The sequence below is a fragment of the Fukomys damarensis genome, unplaced genomic scaffold (assembly GCF_012274545.1).
Source record: "Fukomys damarensis isolate Sample0158 unplaced genomic scaffold, DMR_v1.0_HiC HiC_scaffold_11, whole genome shotgun sequence".
NCBI classification, from domain to species: Eukaryota; Metazoa; Chordata; class Mammalia; order Rodentia; family Bathyergidae; genus Fukomys; species Fukomys damarensis.
Window position 1 is genome coordinate 19,282,908 of NW_022900923.1, and position 12,044 is coordinate 19,294,951.

General features: G+C 38.8%; 1 protein-coding gene across 1 annotated transcript in view; it reads left to right on the forward strand.

Moving 5' to 3' along the window:
- Positions 1-5,276: 5,276 nt before the first annotated feature.
- The window catches only part of Pappa2 (pappalysin 2), a 340,416-nt gene continuing 333,648 nt past the window's right edge, over positions 5,277-12,044 (forward strand). The window contains exons 1-2 of the mRNA XM_010630208.2: positions 5,277-5,612; positions 7,061-7,348. The gene's annotated coding sequence lies outside the window, so the exon portion shown is untranslated. The remainder of the gene's footprint in view (positions 5,613-7,060; positions 7,349-12,044) is intronic.

A 12,044-nucleotide genomic window follows, 5' to 3' on the forward strand; every position in this document is an offset into this window, starting at 1 on the left:
CCCAGTTAGGTTTAGAGCACCTCTATATAGCTGTCTCCAATTCTGTGTGTGTGTTTAATTTTAAGGTCTTTAAAAAAAATGAAACAGTAAAACAAGACAAAAATTCAAAAAGCCAAGCCAAACAAGTGTAGAACTTGGTGGATTATTATGCAGTAAGCACCCTTCTATCAGTCAGACTGAAAAACAGTTTTATTAGCCAAATCAGGAGCTCTTCATTTGCCTTGTTGCTATTGCAATTGCCGCTTTCCCTGAGAAACTTATGATGCTCACTAACTGCTATAGAAATTACCTTCTTTTTTATTTGTCTTATGTGGTTTTACTGCCAAACTGGAATTTCTAAATACTATAGTTTCGTTCATTCTTACACTGTTGACATGTTTTAAAAATCTCTTTAAACCTATAGTTCTCCCTTCCAAAGTTTTCCTACAGTTTATCTGGTGAACAACCTAGAGCATTTGAGCTATAGTTTTTTTGCAGTTTGATGTGGCCAATCATTCACTCCTGATGTGTTTCTTTATTCCTGCAACATTCGTGTTTCAATATTCCTGCAAACTAGCAGTTAAATTTGGAGGCCTGTGGAGACTCAAGGTCTATATCTTTGTCAAGACTACAGATGGTACCTCTGGAAGTACATGATGTCGGTTGCCAAAGAAGATACTGATGTTTTGTGCCTAGAACCACTAACTTATTGTGGGCAGCATACTATTATAACTATCTTTTCATTTACTACTTGGCATATTCCCTGTTTTTTTAGTTTTTATTTTTTATGTTCCCAGGACATAATGATTGCATTCCTTGTGAGGAGTGGGTACATGTACATAACGTATCTCAATTCTTTTTTCATCCCTTTTCCCTCCTCTCCGTCCCCCTTCCATTTCTTGATCCCCTTCCCATTTGAAAATTATCTAACTCCCTACTTCCTATTATCTACCTTTTATTTTGCTTTTCATTTGTATTTTGAGTTTCTCATATAAGAGAAACCATGTGATATTTAAACTTGTGTGTCTGATTTATTTCACCATTATGGGCTCAAGGTGCATCCATTTTCCTACAAATGACTCAAACAATTTTACACTCTGTTGTGTATAAATATCACATTTCTTTACTCATTCGTCTGTTGATGGACACATAGGGTACTTCCAAGATATAGCTATTTTTAATTGTGCTAGTATAAATGTGGGTGTGCAAGTATTGCTGTAATATGATGTCTTTTAGTCTTTCTGAAAGATACCTAGAAGGATAAGTGGGTCAAGTGAAATATCTAGTTTCAGTTTTTGAGAAACCTCCATACTGATTTCCATAGTGACTGTGCCAGTTCCATAACCTCTAACAATGTATAAGAGTTCTTTTATCCCCTGAAGCCTCACCAGCATTTGTTATTATTTGATTTCTTGATGATAGCCATTCTTCTGAAGTAAGAGGAAATAGCAGTATTGTTTCAATTTGCATTTCTGTCACGGCCATGGAATTGAACATGTTTTCATATATTTATTGGCTCTTTGTACTTTTTTTTCTTGGTTTGGTACCGGGGATTGAACTCTGGTCCTTGCACTTGCCAGGCAGGTGGCGGAACCACTGAGCTAAATCCCTGGCCTGACTCTTTCTACTTCTGAGAAATGTCTATTCATTTCACTTGCCCATTTTTTGATTGGGTCTTTTATTTGGGGGGGTTCTAATTTTTTTGAGTTCCTTATATATTTTAGACATTAGTCCTCTGTCTAAGGTTTACCTATCATATATATATATATATATTTTTCATTTTCTAAAGGTTTTATCTTCACTCTCTTTACTGTTTTCTTTGCTGTGCAGCAGGTTTTTACTTTGATATTATCCCACTTGTTGATCCTTGGAACTCTTTCTTGTGCCACTGTAGTTCTGATTAGAAAGCCCTTTCCTATGGCTATGTCTTCAGGTACTTCACATATTTTATCTTCACACAGATTGTGTTTCTGTTTTACCATTTAAATCTTTGTTACATTTTCATTTTCGGTCTAGATTTAGGTCTAGATTCAGTCTTTAGCATGTGGATAGCTAATTTCCCCAGCACCATTTAATAAAGAAGCTCTCTTTCCTCCAAATATAGTTTTGGTCTTTTGGTGAGAAGTCAAATAGTTGTATATGCCTAAGATTGTTTCTTATCTTCTATTCTGTTCCAGTGAACCACTTGTCTGTTTTTGTGCTGGTGTCATGATGATTTGATCACTGTAGCTTTGTAATATAACTTTATGTGTGGGATTGTGATGTTTCCTGCTTTGCTCTTTTGACCCAGGATTGCCTTAGCTATTCTGGATCTCTTTTGGTTCCAGGTGAATCTTAGGATTATTTTTTCTAGTTCTATGAGGGATGCTATTGATATTTTGATTGGGATTGTGTTAAATCTGTATATCAGTTTTGAAATTATAACCATTTTGACTATATTGGTTCTGTCCTATTTAGGAATAAAGGCTATCTTTCCATTTTCTGAAGTTCTGTTTGATCTCCTTTTTCAGAGTACTGTAGTTTTCATTATGGAGAGCTTTGGTTAAGTTAATTCCTAAGCATTTAATTTGTCCTGATGCTATTGTAAATGGTACTGTTTTCCTAATTCCTTTCTCCATGAGTTCATTATTGGTATACACTTGATCTTAGCTAGAAGGCCAATAAGCATTCACTATTGGTATACAGAAATGCTATTGATTTTTGTGTGTGGATTTTGTATCCTGCTACATTGTTGAATTTAATTACTAATTCTTGGAGTCTTTTGGTGGAATGTTGGATATTTTTATAGAAAGCATTTATGTTCATCTATTATTTGATTAATGTGTTGCTGCTCAGATAGGAAAGGCAAAGTAAATGCTTGATTTTATTCTTCAGTGGTTTCAAGGTAATGAATAATTCTCATCATCTTCCAAAAATTAATTTTTTATTTTAATTATCTTGAATAACATATTTATAAAAATAACCAACATATTCGATCTGTTTCAAGCCACTGTTCTTATTCTTATGCAGTTCAATTTGTGTGATCTTTGGCCAGGGACAGCCTCTTCTACTGAGACTTGAATCCTTTTGATGTGACCTTAGTAATCTTTGGTAGCTTCCTCGCCATCTGGTGTGAAAAAATATTCTATGCTCTTCTTGTATATGCCCTGCTTTAGTCCTGGAATCTTTTATTTCTCAAAAATTCCTGGCTTATTTGAATAAGAAATGGTATTTCTAAACTATAATGCAGGCACAAAATACATTTATTACCTCTTTATTGGTCATTATTTCTAGGACTTCACAGTGGACATACTGTGAAATATCTACATATTTTTCAAGACAAATATACCTCATGATTTAATTTTGCCACTTCCAATTCAAATTTTATACTATATGTTTTTACAAACACAGTAGGCTCAGAGCAATACTAGTACCACCAACACCAATCTAACTGGTAAGAATTGCAGTTTTTTTTCATTTGTTGCCTTCATTTGCCATTATCTAGTTGTGATTTTTATTTTTAAATAGATGATTTTTAGAGCCATTTTAGGGTTACAGGAAAATTTAATAAAAGGGTTAGAGATTTCCCATGCAATTCCTCCCTCGATATACACACTGCTTCCCTCTCTACCAGTAGTCCACACCTGCGTAGAGTATTAGTTACAACCCAAGAGCCAATATTCACACATCATTATCATCCAGAACCCACATTTTAAGCTGGGCATGGTGGTGCATGCCTGTAATCCCAGCCCTCGGGAGGCTGAGGCAGGAGGATCACTGTGAGTTTGAGACCAGCCTGGGCTACATAATGAGTTCTAGGTCAGTCTCAACTACATAGTGAGACTCTGTCTCAAAAACAAAAACAAAAACAAAAACAGAACCCAGATTTTACATGGGGGTTCATCCTTGGTACTATATATTCTATGGCTTTGGGCAAATGTTTAATACTATGGATTATCCAAAATAGAGTCACTGGTCTAAACTATTCTGGCTGCACTGACTCATCCTTGTCTTCCCCCAACCTCTCATAAACACTGATTATTTCACTGTCTCCATAGTCTTTCCTATACAAGAATGTCACACTGGGATTACACAATGCATTGCTTATCCATATTGATTTCTTCCATTTAGTAATATGCTTTTAAATTCCCTCCATATATTTTCATGGAGCTTGGTATCTCATTTCTCTTAGTGCCACATTGTCTGCTTGTGTCACTGATTATTTATCTATTTACTTACTGAAAGATGTCTTGGCAGCTTCCAAGTTTTGGCAATTGTGAATAAAGCTGCTATAAATATCTGTGTTCAGATAAAACTTTGTGTGGGTCTGTTTTCAAATCCTCTGGGTAAATACCATGGATTATAATTACTGGATTATATGGTAAGAGTATATTTAATTTTGTAAGAAACTGCCAATTTTGTAAGAAACTGTGTGTCTTCCAAAGTGTTTATGCTATTGTGCATTTCCACCAGCAATGAATGAGAATTCTCATTGCCCCACATCTTTTTCAGCATTTGTTATTGTCATTGTTTGCGTTTTTATTTCACTGATGTTCTAGCTTGGGTTGCTTAGTGACCTATGATGGTGAGTGTGGTTTCATATGCTTATTTGCTGTCTGTATAACTTCTTTGTTGATAAATCTATCAGGTCCTTTGTCCTTTTCTACTCTTGTTTTTTCCCACTTCTGATTATGTATCATGGTTAGGATCAGTGTGGTCAGTATATCTATCACCCAGGTTGAGCTTAAGATGTATCCAGTATAGACTTTTGATGTTTGATGAGTTGGGAGAACAAATAACTAGAAAGCTGTTTGCATGTTTCCGGGGGGTGGACCCACTGGAGAAAATTCTGAGAGCAAGAAAATACATATTACTCATATTTACCTCTTGTCTGATTTTTATTTTTGTGGTACTGGGGAGTTGAACCCCAGGCCTTGCACATTCTGGGCAAGTACTGTAGTAGTGAGCTATATCACTAATCCTGTTTTAATTAACTTTTATCTTGAGCAGGATCTTACTTAGTTATCCAGGCTACCTTTGAACTTGTTATCCTCTTGCATCAGTCTCCTAAGCAGCTGAAATCAGAGATGTGTGCCATTGCACCCAGCTCTCATGTCTGAGGGTGTTGACTAAAAATTAAAATATTTTGGCTTATTCTTTGAAATGACTTTACTAAAAACTGTGTGTAGCAGTAAGGTAAGACTGTGCAATAATGCAATGACAAGCATGAAATTTCACTGCCACAACACAATTTTTATTGGTTTTTTTGTTTTTGTTTTTGTTTTTTTTGCTCACTTTACACATTTAGTGGAGTCTGGTGAGGGCTTCGCTTCCTCATTCTTTGAGGACTCAGAACTGATGAGCGCTGTACTGTTTGGTGGCTGTGTCACCTGGAACACATGATCTTCTTGGACAGATGGAGAATTCCATGTTGACTCTTACGTGTTCTGTCCTGGAGGTGACACACATCTGTCCTGTCTAGAGCTCTTTGACCAACACTGGTCACACAGTTGCCTGACTTCTAGAGGACTGAGAGCTGTGGGAGAGCAGCTTGGAGTTCTGCTGATTTGCACGGTCTCTACCATGCCGTCAGATACTGTGGACACAATGGTGGTGATGTCCATGTATTCTATTTCCTGTCAGGATGCACACTGGTAAGTTTCATAACTGGTGTATAGCATAGCGTAAAACCTAAAGTTGACAGCTCTTTAAATTTTTACAGGATAAAAATGTGAGGAGGCTGCTTCTAGAAAATACAGTAGCTTTCCAAACTGAGTGGAGAAAGGGGAAGTCTTAGAAATTACTCAGCGACTGGCCACAGCTCTGAAAATACCTGTGTACGGTCAAGACTCAGAATTTTGCACCTGGAAAAAACATGAATTATGTTTATAGGTGGGGAAAACAGACAAGATAGACAAGATAGAAAATTACAAGTGCAGTATAAACACATCTACATCAAGCAACTAGAATAAAAATTAAATACAGGAGAAAATATAACCAAATAGGACAGTCAGTCCTATTTGGTTGGTTTAGCAAGAGAAATTTATTTTTCTTTCAGTCTTCTGTATTTTCCATATGGAAAAATTAATTTAGAATGAATTTACCTAACAATGCATGGGTGCCCTGTCATAAAACTGTTCCTGCCATGGCTTGTCTAAATCATGTGCAGTACGTTCCCTATGGTGAGAAAAGCTACACTGTCATTAGCTCTGGGCTGGCAAAGAGTAGGTGCTCAGTGAATATTTGTTGAATCAATGAATGATTGCATATGTGTGCGTGTATGACTTGACTCACATATAACTAAAAGCCTAGTATAGGTGAGGAGTTTTTAATGGAGTGTTACTGAAAATGAAAAGCCCAGATTCTCGGCTCCTGGCCCAGCATCACTTGTTACTGGCCTTAGTGCATCCTTACAGGAGAAAGGCCTGCACTGGGCAGGGATGGTTACCACCTTTAGTAAGCAGTAATAATCCCATGCACTGTCACTTCATCCTCTTGATACCCAGGAATAACCTGGACCAGAAAATCCAGTCTGCATGGAGTCTTCTAGGATGCGAATGTGGACAAAATTGTCAGGAATATTGACTTTCTAAAAATTCCACCAGACAAGTTAAATAACTGAAAAAGGTCATCCAGTAATGTTTTGGCTGGGGCAAGAAAATAACTCAGCCTCTTATGTTCCTTTGAATAGATATTTGTAATTTTAGTGTGTTTTTTAAACTTTGTTCTTTGGAGGATGGGGCAACAAAGCAGTTTAGAGAGGAGAGAAAGAGTCACAGCCATTTGTCCCCTTAATTTGGAAGGTCTGAAAAATTAGAGGGGTAAAGGGTTGAAAGAGAAGCTGAACTATCTTTGTTGAGAAACCTCCCTGGTACCTATAATGGAAATGGGAAACAGAAACAAAAGTACTGGCTGTATTTGCAGGCAGTATGCAATTTTTCAATATTACTAGAGAATTTTCTGAGTTACTATAGTTATTTGGTGCTATGACTTTAAAGGCCTTTTGTAAATTTTGTCTAAAAGGTGGTTTTTTATAAAACCTTGCTCACTCTCATACTCCCTGATATCTTTTCTGATGATCTACCCATTATTCTTCTAAAAGGTTTCCAGAAGAGAAAATAATGAAAGTGCAATGTCAAGAAGGCTTCTGTCTCAGTCCTGCCAGTACTCCAGTGTCTGAGTCACCTGGTGATATGGAATGTTTGAAAAATACCCAATCAGCACTCATGTTTTATGTCCCCTATGTATTCTATGACAGCATAGACATTGCACCTAGAGTAACACTCAGCACACAAGGATTCCCACTGCTTACTGTTGACTGAACATAGTTTGTTCTCTGCCACATCTGTGGTCTTAAGAATCCAAGAGGTGAAGTTCAAGACCTTTCAAGGTAAGGAAAACAGATGGCATCTGTCATTTTATCACAGAGCCAGTGGCTCTGCGTGCAAGCGACTTGGTTTTTCATGAGGGCACAATGACAGATGGAGTTTGATGAGCCAACTCAGTAGTAGAACAATATGGAGATAATTGGCTTTGTCTAAGGAGGTCCAAAAAGCAGGATTTGGATATCAGTACATTCACTAAAGAATAGAGTCATGTATAGCCATGGCAGGGAATTATCAGACATCCTGATTCCAATGGCAATAACAAATTGGAAACTTGAGTGACCAGTTGGGCCTGGAAGATAAGAATTGGAAATCATGAATGTTTTAGATCATTTTAATGCCTGTTGATTATGGAATAGCCCTAGGCATTGTGGGTTTCCAAGTGGGGCACTCTACCAGCACCATGTGGCTTCTGTGCCCATGTCCTTAGTGAGCAAAGTGCTCTGATTAGAATGGGAATTGTACTATTATCCCTCAAGGAGAATTGTCTCCAGCCCTCAACATTTTCAAATTTCCCATGCATATGGCACTTTGCTGCATAGGAAAAGAAATGCTGCTTTACCATGGTAACAAACTTCTAGGAACTTCTATTCTTCATCCAAGCCTGAGGTGCAGGGCTTTCATAATTATATAAACAATAGCTTTTGGAAGAGTTTACTATGCTTTTGATCTGGACAATAAGTCTTTGGAGACCTTCTTTAGGTGAAAGAGAACTGTTCTTCTGCCATGAAGACTTAATCCTTGGCCCTATTCTCTGCACTGATTTCTTCTAGCAACTCTTGTTGGACAAAAATGTGATGCCTGAATTCCTAGAAATCAAAGCTTCTTTAAAGTTCATCAAAATGAATGAGTAGGGGCCAATGACTTAGTGTGATCAAAACAGACAACTGAAGATGCAGGTACCTTCAGACTACCTGGAAGCAGAGATGTCAGCAGTTTGCTATTCTCAGGCACCCAAGAGCCACCAGGCTAATGGCTCTAAATTCATGACCCTGCATGGGGTCCTGAGCATTCTCCCCTGTAAGAACATCTGTGTTCTTCTCTGTCATCTAGACTCCAGAATTCCCACCCACTGGCATGATTGCTCAGGTTTTCAGTGGATACACTGCAAAGCCAGCATTCTGGGCACTCACTCTGAGCTTTTCATTTCAGTTGATGTCCTGATTCATCTTCAGGTTGAAGAACTATTGTTGGCTGACTTTTTCAGTATCATTTAGGAAGATTTTAACAATTAAAGATTCTGGGTTCTTTCGGGAAGTTATGATACTTCATGAATAAGGTGGAAATCATGGGGCTTGAATTTTTAGAAAACATTCTGCTTTGAAAGTGGTTTGAAACCTATGGTCTACTATCCTTCTGTTGGTATTTGGATATTTGCCTGGGGAAACCTGAGTCAGGTGTTCTCAGCCCTGATGTCATAGGAGGCACCAGGGACCTCCAAACCCTCCAAATAGTTTCACAAGAACTTTTCTATTGGCCATAGTCATCTTTAAACAATCTCTGTTTTCTTTCCCCTGGACACTTTCCTCATCTTGTTTGACTTTTCAAGGGCAAGTCCAAGGAGAAGCTTTCTCAAGGCCATCTAACTGCTTCAGTTCTGCAGGAAAGAGACAGTTTTTCATTCCTTTGTTTCTACCATAAAAATCTAATCCCTGCTTCTAACTTCTTCTCAAAATCATACCTCATTGTACTTACTTTCTCTGACCTTAGTACATGTTTGTATTTCCCTTTGAGGCCAAAGAATTGGAGAAAAATGACGTTAAAATTGTAAAGCCATGGCTTTCAAACACTTGTGAGGTCCACAGAAAAATGCATTTTATATGGTGACACATTAAACATATATGTACCTAAATTCCTTTCCTGTACCACTATTTAACTCTTACTACATGTGATGTACTCTATTTTCTAGTATGCATTATTCTGTTTAATAAAAAATTCTGACCTAGACACATGACCCTCTGGATGGCTCAGCCCATTATTTGAAAATCATTGTTGTAAGGATCTTAGACTAAGCAATGTGATAACCATGGGATATGATATATGAGAGAATATATGGCAGTGAAGAATTCAAGCTATTCATAACTTGTAAGTTTAGTTTAGGTATCTGTTCTTAAAGACATGGGGCAAATGTGCTGATTCAATGAGTACTTCTTACAGGATGAGGATAAATCCTCATGTAACACATCTGAAAGCTACCTGCACAATCTCAGATCTGTAGCTGAATATTCTGAGGGTTCTGACCTTAAAGGAAGAAGCCCCTGCTAGACCATGCAGTGTGAGTCATCAAAGCACTTAATTTTCAACGAGAGGAGACTGAGACATCTTGGTTAAGGATCCATATCTCATACAACCATTCCAATGCAAAATAGTCTGATATGGTATATTGCTTTGTAAAATGACTTGAAAGTCACTAGAACTAAATGATAATGGTTATGATCACAGGCTCAGGAAGAGTCGGGTAAAGTTTGTTTTGACACTTGCTAGCTCTGTGTCCTCGGGAGAGTTACTTAACCTCCCTAAGCTTCAGTTACTTTCTCAATGAAATGGGGATAAAACAGAGTTTGTCTACAATACAGGTATTATAAGGAGCAAATGAGGGAACCTAGAGTATTTGACATGGGGCCTGGCAGACTTCCTAGCTTTGTGGTAGTTACTTTCATCCCATCAGATCTCAGTTGAAGGTTCGCACAGTGAACTCATTTTGGCCTCAGTAAGGTTTGAGAATCTGGGGGCAGGAACCTCGTCTCAGCCTGCAGTGTTGTGCCGTAATGTTCTTGAGCATTTGGTTATGCAAAGCAGACACTGAATGTCCAGCAAGATAAGCATGTCTGTAGGGAACAGGGAAAGGGGACATTACTAGAACCTCTGTAATAAGTCCTAGTGTCCTGCAAGCCATGACAGCACAAGGTGAATGAACTTATTATACAGGAAAGATAGGAAAAATGAGACTTTGAAAAGAAGCTGAGCATTGGGCCTGATCCAGGCTGCTCTGGGCAGTGAACACAGAAGCCCCCAGAGCTTGCCACGCCTTTATTCAGTACACTGGGAGAAACGAATGTAACCAAGGTCTCCGGACAGAGAGTTCAATACATGGGGAGAAACAAATGTAACAGCTGACTCAGGGGGCAGCAGAAATCCTAGAACAAGGAGAACTACGCCGATGAAGATTTGGTTCCTCCCAGGATGTCTCGCACTGGTGCAGTCCTGCTGTGGGCTATAACAGCATCTCCGGACCCTTGAAGTCTTAGCTGTGGCCGGAGGCGAAGATGAAATTATGTCTTGACATGTCTGTAGCTGGCCTGTAGACAGAAAAACTAGGGCCCTAATCATGATTTTCCCCCCAAATTATGCAGAATTGCTCTTGACACATGTCCTCCTCAGGCTCAGGTTGATGCTCAAAGGTAAGGGACACTCTTGCTGAATTCTTGACAGAAACTTTCCAGCTGATCTTGAAGGGGAGCCAGCTTCTCATTTATAATTATACACATCACAAGTATAATTACATATGCCACATGATATACAGGTGTATGTTTATATAACAGCCACCCACTGTATCACAGGATTTAAGTTTTGCTGGATTTCATGGGACTGAGAAGAGATCTGAGTTGGAGGGAGCCTGAAGGTGGGCTCTGTGCTGCTGCAATATCTTTGCAATAATCAACTGATGAGATTTGCTTTATAGGTAGGTATTTGACACAAGGTTTTGAAACCACCAATGATATTTACAGTATGCTCTAGAGATTTTCACATATATGAATTCATTTAATTATGATGGCAATCTATGGGACACACGCTACTAATGGAGACATTTTAAAGATAAGGAAACAAAGGCACTGAGAGGTGAAGTAATTTTCCCAATCACACAGCTAGTAAAGTAATTAGAGAATGAGCCAGATTCTGTGAGAATATAATTAGCAGCAGCATTAGAAATATCTCTGCTGGACCGAGCTGGTTTTCATGGATGGAAGGTGGGGAGTAGCCTCACTTAAAGACTCAACAGTCATGAAAAAAGGGAAGTGGTGGCTCTTCTTTAGCCTTTGCAAATGTGGAGACAATTGTACAACAGACTCTGTGTACACTAGAGTAACAAGCCAGTGTTGCCAAGATGCACCACCCTCTGCCTTAGAGCATTTCTGAGAGAGGTTAGCTGTGTGGGAAGGAGGCGATGTGCTTAAGGAGAGGAGGCCTGGAGAAGCTGTGTGGATTCCAGCAGGTGTTTGCTGAGTGGCTCCAGATGGGTGGCTTAGCAAATGTGATGAGCAAAGGAAGGCCCTCTCCTGGCCAGCTCATTCCTTGCACTTTTCGTTTTGAAATCAGCCTGTGTCATTTAGCATCTATGGGGATTCAGCTTCTTTAGAGACAGCCCAGAAACCTTGTTCCCCGCACTGAATTTTGGAGCACCCCTTCCCTGAGTGCTCTGGTCAGGGAATCTTAGCACATGAAAAGAAAATAGAATGGCTTGATCTGTAGCATTAACAAATTGCTATATTCCCCAAATTTATAGCATATCATCCTTTAAGGATAGACAGTTTAAAAAATTTTTTTGCAAATTTGGATTTGAGGATTTTTGTCTTTGAGAGAAGCACACACCAAAGTGTCGATGGCTAGAGGCTTCTGTCCACCTTTCCCTGGACCCAGGATAGGATTTCCACCCCACTGACAACCTTTGGAGCCTACCCTCCACCACTGGTGCTCACTGGC